Source organism: Hemiscyllium ocellatum, chromosome 22 (assembly GCF_020745735.1).
Source record: "Hemiscyllium ocellatum isolate sHemOce1 chromosome 22, sHemOce1.pat.X.cur, whole genome shotgun sequence".
NCBI lineage: Eukaryota > Metazoa > Chordata > Chondrichthyes > Orectolobiformes > Hemiscylliidae > Hemiscyllium > Hemiscyllium ocellatum.
Genome location: NC_083422.1, coordinates 43,626,499 through 43,641,764, shown reverse-complemented (window position 1 = coordinate 43,641,764; position 15,266 = coordinate 43,626,499). Strand labels below are relative to the sequence as shown.

General features: G+C 39.6%; 1 pseudogene; it reads right to left on the bottom strand.

The window, feature by feature from the left end:
• Positions 1-5,694: 5,694 nt before the first annotated feature.
• LOC132826157 (actin-1-like) lies at positions 5,695-6,250 on the bottom strand (annotated as a pseudogene).
• Positions 6,251-15,266: the final 9,016 nt, after the last annotated feature.

Here is a 15,266-nt window from a genome sequence, read left to right as displayed (position 1 = left end):
ATTTAATCTACACAGAGAGTGAATACTTGGGACCTGAAGAAGAATCCCTCTGGGACTTCATTTGGAATTGCTCAATAAGGTCTAAGAAATATCCTTATTGCCCAACTCTCTGAATCCAATTTCAGACTAAAGCTGAAGTCACCTTAAATTCCACCCTCCTCAAATTTAGCCAACAATCTTTTCCATAGAATCCTACTGAATTTCTTCTGAAAATTCTACCAACAATGGACTTTGTCGATTTAGTTCTCAATGGAACTTGGTTAATGATTTCTATTAAGTCAGACATACCAAAATTAGTTCAGTAGAATTACCACCTTTTTAACGCTGATGAACCCATGTTTCTACAGGGAAAGCAGAAAAAGAACCTGTGATTTGCAGAGGTAGGGCCTTTCTTCAAATCGCGGGGCCTAAGTGAATCATACAACGTGATTTGTCACTTTAGGTCATAATTTTTTTTAACAAGTGGCACAAAGTGGACTGAAAATACACAATGCCAAAACTGATCATTATTTAACCAATTTTGTTTCTCTTCTGCCATTGTTAATGAAAATCTCTCATGCTGAATATCAGATCGAGAAACCGAAGAATTGGCCACTGTTTGGATGGAGCTCCATCTTGTTTATGCCAGCTCCCTTTAAGAATCTACTTTCACACTCTCACCTTTTCTCCACAGCCCTACAATTTTATTTTCCTATTTGAATAATTAGCCAATTTTCTTTTTAAAGTCACAATTGAAACTGTCTCCATCATGGGATTAGGCTGTACATTCTGTCCCCTAACCATTCCCTGAATAAAATGTTGCTTCTTGTTCTTTTACCAATCACCTTAGATTGGTGCTGTTTGCTTCTCGATCCTTCTGACAATGACAGATGCCATGGTCACAGAGGACCATAGGATGCTCTCTCAGTAGACAGAGAGACAACTGATTTTGAGTTTAACCTAAGGATCACTACACCTCAGATGAAGAGAAACATTAAAAAAAGTGAAGACTGGTGACTTTACTCTGGTATTAATCATTTTATTCTTTTAAGCTACTTTAAAACTCGACATTTTGGCGTCATTCTGCATTCTAGCAAGAGAAACATTTTCCCATATGTAGCTCTGTAGACCCGTCTTGAAAACATCTGTTAAATCTCCTCACAACCTGAATTGATGTTTTAACTTTTTTGACTGCATGAATTAAATAAATGTCATGGAATGGTATTAGCAGCACATTAAAATCCGCAAGTTCTCTAACAGTGTAATAAAATGAGGTACTGCAAATACAATAATCTCACTCAGCGAGTGACAAAGCATTAATGAGATGCTACAGTATGCTTCAATCCTGATCATTAAGGAATTGGGTTTATTATCCGAGTGTCTCACTTTGGATTTCTAGCAAGTAAACCCTGTTCAAAAGTGCACTTAAGATTTCCATTCTCTCAATATATACTCAGTCTAGATTCTGGGAGGTTGCACAGCCCTAGCTAGGGAATATCAATCCATAACAATAACTAGATCAAATGTCCTGCCCTGCACTTCCACAGTTTCCCAATACATGCTCCTGTCATTTGATAGTTCTGAGGCACCTTGGTTACTTCCTGTTCCCTCCATCCATTTATCCTTTCTTTCTTCTTCATTTCAAGCTTTTATTTTCATGATTGCAAAACTGAAGAAACTTGAGTGGAAAGGATTATTTATTGTTTAACACCAAAAGTGAGCCACTGCTCACAACGTACATAGGTTAGTCCCAGCCCAGGAGATCCTTAGGTCTGCTTTATAAAGGGCTCAGTTCAGTTGGGCAGGTCATTGCCAGTTACCAAGGGAGCTCATACTCAATGAGATCTACAGGGAGATTAATTAGTGATTCCCCATGGGTCTTGTATGGGTTATCACAATGATAATTCACAATTAATACACTTGCTGCCATCTTACTAATTTTATCTCGTCAAAAGCTTCTATAGTTTTTGTAGTCTGTGTTGGATTCCCTCAATCTTTTTGTTCACTGAAAGAAGGCTTAAAATCCTTCTAGGCCTTTCTTCAAAGTAAAGTTAAATTTTTCAAATTAAATATCATTCCACTGGCCTTTTATTGCATTGTACTCATCATTCCACAATGAGCTGTCCAACACATATTATTGTGCATAAAGTTACAGCATTATATTAAGATTAAAGCTGAAAAATGGACAAATTTCCCTCATGGACTATGCTCCCTTATTTTCTCACTTTAGAATTTGCCATTTCTCTTCATCTAACCCAACCTAGTCCATCCATCCCACTCTCCCCATGTGTTTGTATAACATAATGCAACTCAAATGTACCCGTTTTATTTGTCTCAATTAATCCACGAAGCAGCGTTTCCTCATTTTGACGGTTCTCTCCTTCTGCATTTCCTTTTGGGTTTGTTAGTAACTACCTTATGACTGCCAGTTTTAGTGTAGTATAAAGTACATAACATGATTAAAATGTGGACAGTTGATAACTTAATTGAAACTATGTCAAAAAAGCAATAAATCAGGGTCAGAGTTCCTTGGCATTAGGTGTCTTGCGTTTGCCCATATATCAGGGCATTTAATGCCTCAGACACTTGACAGGCTATGGGAGTTCTCACTTAATAACTATAAACACCACTAAATGTGGGAATGGCTTCACTCCTTGAGCTCCACATGTCCACTCAGACCTTGTTGAAAGATATGTGCTGCTTCCAGTCAGCAGCACTGGATTCAGACACAAATGCATGAAATTAATGGCACTGATCATTCACAGAACGGAGCCTGGATCTACTTCCTGCAGGAAGACATGCTTATTGAATGGTGTTTTTCTAATGTTGATTCCTATCAGAGAACAAAAGTAAAATAACTTTGTAAATGTAATTCAATTATCACAAAGAGGGAAACCAATAAAAACATATATATATACATATAAAATAACTTTACTAATAATATCTTTGGAATCTATTGAAACTACCCTTCTGGATTTACTATTAGTGTTGGCAAAAATACACTATCAGCCTGAGGGAATTTTGTCATCTTTAATTAAGAATAAATTTAATTACGAAAGAGTAGGGGGTAAAGCCTATATGCATTATAAAGAAGCCATTCTAATTTATTTTCCCTAATTCATACTGTATGCTTGCTTAGTCCCCAATAGACCCAGACTCTCCTTAATAATAAAAACCTGTAGATGCAAGCATATAAAAGATTTATGTAGTTTCATCATAACAGCCTTGTGATGTGTAGCAACGCTTCAGTATTGATGGAGTGAATACACACCATATCTGGTCATTTTCAACTGGAAACTAATAATCACACACATAATGATATCATGCAAGCAATCACCTAGGTTAAACCTTAGTTCATCAAATAAATCAGTCGGAATTTTTTCCCTGCAGTTTCTAGGGCTTCCCAGATGCATTGCACATCTGCTCAGGGAAGGGAGGAAAGAAGTAGAATTCCTTTGATCTTTTTTTCTCCCCTTAAAATCTGTGTGCATGACCCTGGGAAGACAGCCTTAAAGGTTTACAAAGGAAATAAAAGAAACTTGGATGCAGGTCTCCACAAGAACTTTCCTATTCAAATACTTAACTCTAGGCAAATTTAACCCTGCTCACCTCAGGGAAAACAGATGGGTGAGCAGTTAAAGTCACCCACCCACCAACGTTTCAAATCTTCTGAATGTTGTATGAGGTAATGGTTTTGAAAGTGTTAATGTTGGAGACTGTGTTAAATTCTATTCAATCTGATGATGTCATACAATCTTGGATGGAGAATAGAGAAGAGTAGCTAAAGATCCCTATAGAGATAAATGTGTCACCATTGTATCCTGATAAACTTATTATGTCTAACTAGGCAATGTAAGTTATATAGATGACTGTTAAGACAAGTGCCTCTTCTCATTAAGACTCACTAGTGGTTCATCCTCTACTACTATTAACCAAACTGGTCCTTTGACATTGCTGCTGGTTTAGGATAGCAAAGAGACTGAGGGAGATTTAGATGAGGTCTGGTAAATGAAAGATCTCGAGCCTCAGACTGCCAAGGTCAGCGGGTATAGGTGCCTACCTTGACCCTCCCTCACTTGATTCTCACTGCCAGCTAAACTGGAGTGTTAAATCCAAATTGAAAAAAAAACCGCAGATGCTGGAACTCAGAAATAAAGGCAAAAGTGCTGATGATGCTGAGTCGATCTGGCAGCATCTGTGGAGAGAAAAACAGAGTTAATGTTTCAGGTTGATGACCTTTCACTGATGAAGAGTCAATAACCCTAAAACAACAACTCTTCCTCTCCACACATGCTGCTGACCTGCTGAGCATTTGAGGATTCTTTGGTTTCCATTTTTCAGTCAAATCAGATGACCATAATACAACCCATTCAGGAAACCATTCAGTCCAATGTCCTTTTGCCAGTTCTTATCAAGAATTTATAATAACTGCTTACAGTTAGAATCAAAAACAACATTTCAAAATTTACAGATGAAATTCTAAATTTTAATTGGGAACAGATTGCCAATACTGAGGACACAAAAGTCATTTATAAATTTGGAGAATAGGCGTATCATTGCCAAATGAGTTTCAACAGAGCATAAGTGTAGGTATTACACTTTTAGGAAGGAAAGTACAGAGGTCACATATCACTTAGAGAATTAGAATCTAAATGGGATAGAGAAACAAATGAACCTGGAAGTACAAATATACAGATCACTAGAAGTGCTGACACAGGTTAATAAGAACATAAGAGAAAGCAAAGTAGTTCTAGGTTTTATTTTTAGATGGGTAGAATTCAAAAATGGAGACGTTTTGTTAATCTTAAATTGAACCTTAGTAAGGCCACATTTGGAATACTGTGTACATTTTTGATACCATGTTACAAAATGAATCTGGAGGCACTGGAGAGGATCCCTAAAATCACAAGAACATTTATATAAAGACAACCTCAAATTTCTGGCACTATGTTTATCAGGAAAGGATGACAGATCTCTGTATCCTGAATCATGGGGTCACTCTGGTCAAAGCTTTTCTGGACATAGACAATGTCATTGTCTTCTGCTAGGATTCACTTTCAGAAGCTGGATTATGTTGTACCACCTGTTCCTCATGGAGAATGTTATGCAGAAAAACATATTTGACCACAGGTCCATCCAGCAGTGATCAGCACACAACATCCTCAAATTGCTGTGGAAACGGAAAGGGTAGATCCTGTTAGGTCATTTCCTATCAAAGTATTTTGGCAGAATGTATCATCACCAGAACTTACAAACAAACATCACGATCCAGTTTGTCTGGTGTTGAGAAAGGCCCTCCCTATCAGATCTTTCCTACACAATCGAGGTCTCAGTCCCTCCACTCATTGCCCTCGAGATGGCTGTGGTGGGGAACAGACCATTGTCTACCTCCTCACAGAATGTGCCTTTGCAAAGAAGGTCTGGAGACAGATGCAATTTTTTTGTCATAGTTCAGCCCGAGTAGTTTTGTGACATATAGCTGCTCTCTCTATTAAAAAAAGACAACTGATGCTGGTTTAATCGAAGAGTCACCACACCTCAGGTGAGGGGAGAAGTTGAGAAGCAGTGTCCTTTATGGGAACCTCAGCTGGGTGTGTGAATTGAACCCACACTGTACTCTGCATTGCAAACCAGCTATTCAGTCAATTGAGTTAACTGGCCTCCAACTATTTAGAATACATTAGTCATTGGATAATTTATTGAAAGTTAACTTAATTAACAACTGAAAATCACAGCCCAGAAATGTACCCGCATTTTCTGCACCGAATTACTGGGGCGCAAGGTTCTGTTTATTTTTGTGGTGCGTGGAGCCGGGGCTGTGATCTCCTTCTGCATGCGGTCTTCAGTACAGAATACATAGTCATAACACCAGACAAGACAATGATTACACACAGATCCTTCCTGACATCGGCATCACACTTCATGATGGAGGAGTAAGTGGACACATTGATACCATAGGTTTTCCTACCCAAAAAAGATGGTTGGAAGAGATCTTTAGGACATCTAAATCATTCATTATCAATTGTAATCACCTGCCCATCAGGCGGTTCATAGCTCTTCTCCAGGGAGGAGGAAGAAGCAGCAGTAGACATCCACTATTCAAAGTCCAGTGCAACAATGCAGAGCTTCTCCTTGATATCAAGGACAATTTCTCTCTCAGCACGGTGGTGAAAGACTCTTTTGTCAGGGTATTCATGATATAGTCTGTCAGATCACGGCCAACCAAATCCAGGTGCCAAATAGCATGGGGCAGGACATGACATTCATTGTGAGCCCATTTCCATCAAACCAACAAGTGTGGATAACAATCAGCACCCAGCTACATCATAAGCAATGAAGGTCTGGCTGTTCCAGCTACCACGTAGCTCTTATATTAGAGGGAAAGCAAGTGGAGTGACCAAATCAGGTGAATAGTCTTTTCCCCAGGATAGCAGAGTCCAAAACTAGAGGGCATAGGTTTAAGGAGAGAGGGGAATGATTTAAAAGGGACTTCACGCAAAGGGTGGTGCATGATTGGAACAAATTGCTAGAGGAAGAGGTGGAGTCTGGTACAATGACAACATTTAAAAGGCATTTGGATGGGTATATGAATAGGAAGGATTTAGTGGGAAATGGATCAAATGCTAGCAAATGGGACCAGATTAATTTAGAATATCTGGTCACCATGGTCGGGATGGTCTGAAGGACCTGTTTCCATGCTGTACAACTATATGACTCTTTGACTCTATATCGTGGTGACTAAGGAACTAGTGATGGTAATCAGGCATGTCAGGGAATAAGGAGCGGAAATGATTGGTGTTGAGCCAACAGTTCCCCACATTATATAAATACGGGATTGTGAAGTTGATTCCTAGTCTCCCGAGTATGAACATACAGGTAAACATATTTTTAAAACTTATCTTTTTGAAGGTGGTCTGCAGCGGTCCTTTTAAGAATCACCTGTAGACCTGGTTTTCCTGAAAGTTAATGCAAGGTAAACTGATCTTACAATGGAAGCTTCAGAGAGAGATTGAGAGAGAGAGAGATGCTGTCTGACCCACTGTGATCTCCAACTTTTGTTGCTTTCGGTATAGATTCCAGCATCTGTAGTAATTTGCTCCTAGATTTTGTTCAACTCAGTCATGCCTTATTTGCTTCAGGTATGGAAACTGCACATGATGTTTTAGCTTCAAAATGAACATGAGCTTCTCACCTGCACTGTTAAAGAGTGAAACTGTCCATTTAGGACTTGAAAAACAGATGCTGGGTGGCCAAATTCCATATTTCTAGATTTCACCATTAAAATTTTCAAATAGTTGGGAATTTTGAATCTGAATAAATGACAAACTTGGGGTCAGTCTTACTCTGAAATATTGTAATGGTCGAAGAATTGATTGTACTATACAATATAAACAATGAGAGGAGAAAGTTTTAAAGAAGTCATGAGGGGCATTACAACATTTAAAAGGCATTTGGATAAGTACATAAATATGAAAGATTTGAAGGGATATGGGCCAAATGCAGGCAAAAGGGACTAGTTTAGTTTGGAAACTTTGTTGGCATGGACTAGTTGAACCAAAGGGTCTGTTTCCGTGCTGTATGACTCTATGATGGATGTTATTCCTCCATGCTGATCTTTGAAACTATAGTTTGAGTCAACTGGCCTTCTATCCCTTCAATTTAAGTTTCTCTGCACATTATACTAGGAGTTTTACACTTTCATCAGGTGACTTCATTAATTTATTTAAATAGAAAAGAAATATGTTTGTAAACAGCAATATATTTAGATGTAGATATTGTTCAGAAGTTGATAAATGATTCCTTTTCTTCAACAATTACTATAGTAATCTGAATCTTTCAATCTGTTACTACCTCAACCTACCCTCCCTGCAGTGCACCACCTTAAGTGTAATCCTGAACTGACATGCCCGGGCAGCACTAAAGAAGTGCCAAACTACAACAATGGAGTGTTCCAGGAGGCGTTAAACCATCTGATCTCTTAGCTGGATGTAAAAGTTGCCTTGGAACTATTTTGAAAGAAAAAGGGTTTATTCTTCCCAGTGACCTGGTGATTAATTCAACCAACATCATTAAAAGCAAACTATCTGGTCATTATCTTGTTGCTGTTGTGGAGACTTGATGTGCAAAAATTGTCATGTGTTTCTTATTTTACGACAGTGACTATTTTGAAAGGATTTCAATGACTATAAGGTTCTTTGGGATGTTGTGAAAGGCACTATATAAATACAATATTTTACTTTTATGGAACAGTTGCATGCTACTTTTTACATAAAAGTGCTTGGTAAACATTATTCCACATGCTCCACACTCCAAAGTTACTTATTGATCTAGAAGAATAATTTTATAAATATGTCCTTGATTTGTGAACTTAGTGGTTAATGCTGTAGGTTGATGCACTGATGACCATTGTCAACTGCTACTAGTATTCTGTTAATATGTGTAGTTTTTCAATAGAAGGAAAAACATGTATTGATATTTACATGGATGCTAACAACATTTTGCAATGTTAATCTTTATTAGATATAAAGAAATGGACACACAATTCAAAAGAAACTATTTAGTTAAAATCTTTGGTAAGAACTTTGCAGAGTACAGTATAGAAAAGCGTTAATGAATGACAGAGAAGCAAGAATTTATGGGATCATACAATGTTGCTTACAATTACTGCAGTCGACAAATCCATGCCCTCAGGGCAGCTGAGAATTTGTTGTTATTGGTTTGTGTTCCTTTCTTCCATTCTGTGATTGGTATCTCACAGGTAAAGAAAATGCCCTATTAAAACTCTCCCTACTAAACTATTGAATTATAACTGTTTTTAAATTGATTCAAGACTCAGCTGCAAGTTTACCAATTTTCATTTATTAGACGGCCAAAACTGGAGTAAAAAATACTGCATCCTGCTGAAGGACGCTCATCCTACAGGTCTCAAGTCAATAAGTGAGCATCTCAAGGAGCTTTGTTCCATTAAATGTGTTTGTAGAAAAAAATTGAACACACCATGTCTGGTTACTGTAGATTCACTACTGGATATAAATCACTGATACACACAGAATCTTCAGAAGATCCATTGCAGAAGAGTAATAGAGCTGGAAGTCCAACACCTGCAGGGTTGCTAATAATTTACTTATCCATTGTGACTTCTAGGCAAGTTCTTTTCATGATGGATGGGTCAATTAAACATCTGTTAATCAAAACATTATCTCACATAGATGTGAAATAGTTATTCTACACAAGCTGTTCCTGATTCTGATAGCATCTTGTCTTTTTCTGCTTTACCAAGAGATCACATCTAATACATTTAAAAGCAACTTTTTAACCCCTGAGGGAAGGAATCGCTGGGCCGCACAGTTGTTACCCTCCCCCCCCCCAACCTTGCTGTAACCTCAGGCTTATGATCTCACATGTACACTATAGGCCCTAATAATAAAGAAACATCTGCAAAAGTTACAAGGACTTTACCAGAGTTAATTGAGTAAATTGAAGCAAGCTGGGTTACAGGGTGATCTATGATCCCAGGTTGAGGGCCTAAGAGGGAGACAACAGATTTACTGCAAAGACAGTGGGCGGCCTTTGTTCAGGCTGTGGTTCACGGGAAGTTTGAGGTCATGTAGGAGAGAAATATGCAGAAGAACAAATGCAATAATTTGATTAAAATAGTGGGTAACCGTACCAGCCAATGCCAGGAAAACAGGTGTAATTTATTTGCTTTAAATAGAAAACAGTTTTTTTTAACTTCCCTAATAACCCACCCCTTAATCAGAATGTGTAGATATTGAGAAATCCTTGTTATTTATTTACCTTATGCTTTTTTTGAAAGTGCCAAACATTTTCTGTATTCCTCATAAATAACAACATTGAAGCTTTTAAAACACCTCTAATGAACACTGACTTGGCATGCAGCACTTAATAAAAACGGTCTAACCTCGTTTTCTGCATGACAGGCTACCAGTGCAGAATGTGCCCTACAAGTAAATGATTAAGAGGCAAAAAATCTTTCTAGCCTGCTATTAAACACTTCAAAAGATTTTTGAAGCCTGATAAAATGAAAAGCAAATGTGTTTCACTCGCTTTCAAATACCACAAATGTTTTAGCAGGTGCAAGCAATGAAACCCTGTGCGGTGACAGCTCTTTAGGGTCTGCAAAGTGCAGCAAACTAAATTAGGAGGAGCGCTCAACTTTTTATATGAAAGTGGATTGTATTTAAAAGCTTTCCCCTCCCCACCTTTTCTAATACCAAAACCTACCTGCAACTAGACCAGCAACAGAACAACAGATGACACACTAGCATTGGTTTGTGAACGATGTAACCAACATTATTGCAAGGCAGCTGGGTGAAAACTATGATTACCTTCTCCATACTCAGAAAGCAAAAGACAGCCATCACATTATTTCACAGGTGAACTGACTACTGATGTTTAGTGCAGACGTGTTATTTTAATCCTCCCTTTCTTAAAATGCTGTCAAAGACAACAAAGACTTACCCATGTCTTAGCATCAAACTGCACAACTCTCCCGGATCCATTTTGATTGTAGAGAAGGGAAATCAAAGGCAACAAATTCAGCAACGAATCTGTGAAAAACATTGAACAGAAAGAATGATAAAGCATAATTATTTTTTATTGCTGTCGCTTTCAATTACTATAAAAGTCCACTATGGACCATATATTTGAGTTGTTTAAAAGGGGGTGTGGGGGGAGGGGAATTAATTGAACCAAACATTAGACCAAGCATATGTTTTTGTAATCAGAAATGCAAAAGTACTGCATGGAGTAAAGCTCATTACTTTTTAAGTTCCCAGTTCTTGGTTTTAATTATTTCCAATTACCATGGGAATGGATATCTGTTGGTATAAGTTTCTGATCTCTGTTTTCATGTTCTCTTCCAAACAACCTTTAACCTCTTTAATGAAGAAACCTTTCCAAGCTATGGCATTAAGAGCAGTATTTTTTAAATGCATTGACAGAATTCAATTTACAATGCTGTTGGTAACATTTGTTATGTTTAGACCTCACTTACAGTACTAAGGGTAATAATGTCATGTGCTCATAATAAGACTGGAGTTTTCATTGAGGCTAAATGCACATCTCAAATTCCAGTTAGGTTAACATTTCACTGGAAATCTTTGTGAACTGCTTGGTGAACCCAGAGTGCCCTCACAACTGTGTACGTTCAATGTCACTGCAGAGTTCATACACAACAATGTTTGTTTTAGGACAACATATGTTGCATATTTGATTGAACCAATATTCCTTTCCTTCAATCTGCATTGTCTTGAAATTATAATTCCTTTCCTATTTACTCTAACTCATTCATTCCTGAGATCCCAAGACTGTAGAACTGCACACAATCTTTCCTTCCTCTTTCAGCCTACAACTAGTTGCAGGCTACAACTTGTAATACCAACTAGTTCTTGAATTAATTTTTTCCTTCTTCCTCATTTTAGCCTAGGTTTTGTCCCAACAATGTGACTTTTTATAATCTTAGCAAAACAGTTAAGCCATCATTTTACCCCACTACAGGTTTAAACTAGAATTCTTAGTAAATGTGATAAATCATCCAAATCTGGGATGAAATTATTTATGGCTTTTTTGAATTGGAGACCAGTCAGAGCATTAACAAGAGGTGATTGTTTCCCTCGGTCACCGGGAACTGAACTGAATGCTGCCACTAGACCACCATGTGTCAGATATACATTCTATCCCCTGGATTGTTAGTTTACTATAGCCTGAATCCATTCACTCCTGTACCTTCATTAGTTCAGCAGGGAATCTGAGTTCACGATTGTATTTATGATGTGCTTAATCCCAGCTAGACAAAAGTAACAACTTTAATTGACCCCAAGAACAACTAGAGTGAATGCTGCTGCAATGCACTGACAAATAACATAATAGATCTTGTGCATGTTTTCTTCATAGGTCTTGTTGATAGTCACCATGATTAGGAATTACGGTAACAAGATATCCCTTGCAGCCGCATTGTACTGTCCCTAGCTGCATGTTTAACATCGTTTACCCTTACGTAAGGCCAAAAGGCCAAGTTCAATCAACCCACCCCTTGGGATGACCATGCTCTATGCACATTTTTTTTCCATTAACAGTGCAGTGAACAGGGACATTATTTATGTTCGGCAGGCTACTAAATAGCTTTGGAGGCCTGTGTTTTCCCATAAACTTTACTGACATCACATAGGCTAGTGAAGAAAGCATATCTGACCTAATCGAACCTGCACAATGCAATTTAAGGATATAGTTTTATTCTAGGCTGTGTCAGTCCAGGCAACAAGCCCAATATACATGAAATAAATCCAAAATACTAATTCAGTGGAATCATTCTGGGCTCCATTTATCAGTCCTGAACATGAGCACTGATTTGTTCTTATTGATGTGTTTTCAATTATTCAGTGCTGAACAATTTTACTGAATTCAGTCAAATGCAGAAAGCAAGAAATTTGATGTAAATATATCAACTAATATGTAACCGAATTTACTTTACAGAATAGCTACATATCTAAAATAAATCCAAATGAAAGTAAAGTTTAAGAACATCTACTGATTTTATTCTTAAGTGTCTCTGTATTGTTTTAATTGATTAAGTCTCAGTATTTTAGTCCGGTCAAATGAGTTACGTTGGGCCAAATCTTACATTTTTGACTACATTTGAGTTGCATTAAGTCTTCGGAGGGATTTCTGCCACAAGGACTATCTAGATTTCTCACCTATCCTCGCAACCTTGCTTCATCTACCGCATCCCTATGGTATACCTCACATCCAATTCCAGCCCTGACTTACTGTGTGCAAGACCCAGAACAACTTGCCTTGTAATGGACATCTGCCAAAAGATTGGATTCCTGACACCTGTGCCAACTTTAAAAGAGCACTATGTGGCCCAATGAGCACTGGCATTCTGAAGTTGCCCTGGTTATGGGAAGATAGCAACATCATTCTCTAACACAGACCTAGAGGTTGAGCGGATGGTGCAAAGGAGAGGATTCCTCTTTCTGGAGGACCGGCAGTAGATATCACACTGTCAGACCCTGGCATCATGGTCAGGGGTTGCCACCTGAGATAGGGCAGTCTCCATAGTCTGGAAGAACAGCCACCTTTGCCAGAAGAGGGTCAATGCAGTGCCAGGCTAATTCTTCTTTGCTACATCTCAGCCACACTAATACTGTACCCACCTCCCATCAAGGCTCATGCTCTACCAGTCTCATCATTGACTGCAACATCTTCCTTCATTCACAGTCGGCCAACTCAACTGCATTCCCAGCCCCACCCTCAACTAATATTGCATGGCCTCTTTGAAGTCTACCTGAACATGTCACCATCTTTAGAGCATCTGCACCAGCACTAACAGCAGTGCCACCCACTTTCATCTCACCTTGATTCTACCCCTTCTCCCATTAAAGAAGAAAATGGCCCACTACCGGGTAGAGAGAGCCCACTCTAATAGAGTGGTGCCCAACATTATCTTCCTTATCCCCTATGAGGAGAGAAACCTGGCCCTCGTGAGACAAGACCGTGAGACACTGCAGGAGTGTCAAGACATCCATGTCCTGCCAACTAGGTAAGTCTCACGCTTCACTCCACTACAATCCTCGCAATAACCTTTGCCAAATATTGCGAATCCTTTTCTCTCCTTTCTTTTTCAGGTACCGCCAACATCTCCACCAACTCCTACAGTTAAATGGCCAGCTCTGTCACTTCCTTGACCATCCAGAACTAAAGTATGGAGGCCTCAGAGGAAGCATCAGCAAGCCTTCCTCCTGCACCCCTGCATTAGCTGACATCTCAGTGGGAGCTTTAAGCACCATCTGGTGAGCACCTCACTGCGACAGCTCTGCAATGGCTGAGGAAGAAATGCCCCAGGCCAATGGCACTTGGAGGACTGTCAGAGACCAAACTCCTGCTCAGCCCCAGACAGGAGAGGCCCCTGTGGTGTTGGGAAACAGGGAATTTATCCGCATGTGCAGAGAGGAACATGAGCAGCACACAGGAATGTGGGGCTCAATGGCCCTCCTTTCCAGAAGCTACACTCCATCATCCCACCCATTGGTCCTCAGGACAGAAAGCATGTTGGACAAGGGGAAGAAGGAACCTGGCATGCACTCCAGATGCTCTTTACTCATGAGGAAACAGGGTCATACCAGGATGCAACCACACACACAGCCCCATCAGATGCCTCCCACTCTCTGGAGGTGACCAGGCTTTCACCTGTATCCTGCTTTCCCCCACCTACCCTTGGAAGACCGTGCTGAGGAGTGACCTCTGACCTCTGGCAAGAAGACACTCAGGGTGTCTAGCCCTTTCAGATACAAACATGCCCCAGGATTACCTGAGCAAACCTCCTTTGTCAATGCTCTCCATTGCTGAGCAGGCTCCCTCCATCCAGCTGCAGTGCCAGGTCCAATTCTACACCCAACTGACCATGCATATTACGCCAGAACAAGTCACCACTCAGCGAGTGTCTGCTGAATAACTGACATCCCTTTCACCCATGCCATCTCTGAAAGGCCACTGTGCACCCTGGATGAACATTGGCATTCCAAAATTGCTCGATGTAGTAGAAGAGAGAGAAGGAAGAATACTTATTGAGAGCACTTTTGTGGTATGGGCAACGATATACTGTCCATGATTTGACATTGTTTAATACATGTCACAGTTTTGAACTTACATCTGGTTGTTGGTTTCTCTGTGTAGCTCCGAATGTCATTGTTCCAGCATGAGGTATAACCTCAGATCTACACAGGATCGATCATGGCTTGATGTCTATGTTGAGAGGCTGCTGCAATGTCTGCAAACACAATGAACAAATTGTGTACAGGCCCACCATTGGCCCTCATTTTACAATATCCACATTCTTTCCCAGCCTTTGTGTCCAAAACTGTTGGTGTGAATGGTGTGGTCAGTGATATCTGGGGACAGAAAAGTGTACAACACAGGGATCCATCACATTAGGGTAGCCAGGGATGAATGACCCTGCAGGCTGTGTCCTGTCCAGTGTATGAGTCTGTACATAATGTTATTTTCCTTTAAACATACTCACATCGGTGGGTCAAGACATATCCAGCTCCCACCAGGTGGTTGCAATCATTCCCTCTGTTGTGACACAGTGGAAGAGATCCTACCTGTGAGCCAGGAGGGCCAGGTTCAAGTCCCATCTGCTCCAGAGATGTGCCATTATATTCCTGAACAGATTTATTAAAAATGTCATCAAGATGCTCCTGATGTTGAGATGGGTCTTGTTATATATCTTATCCAATTTAGCCACAAATCTAATCATCTCCCAC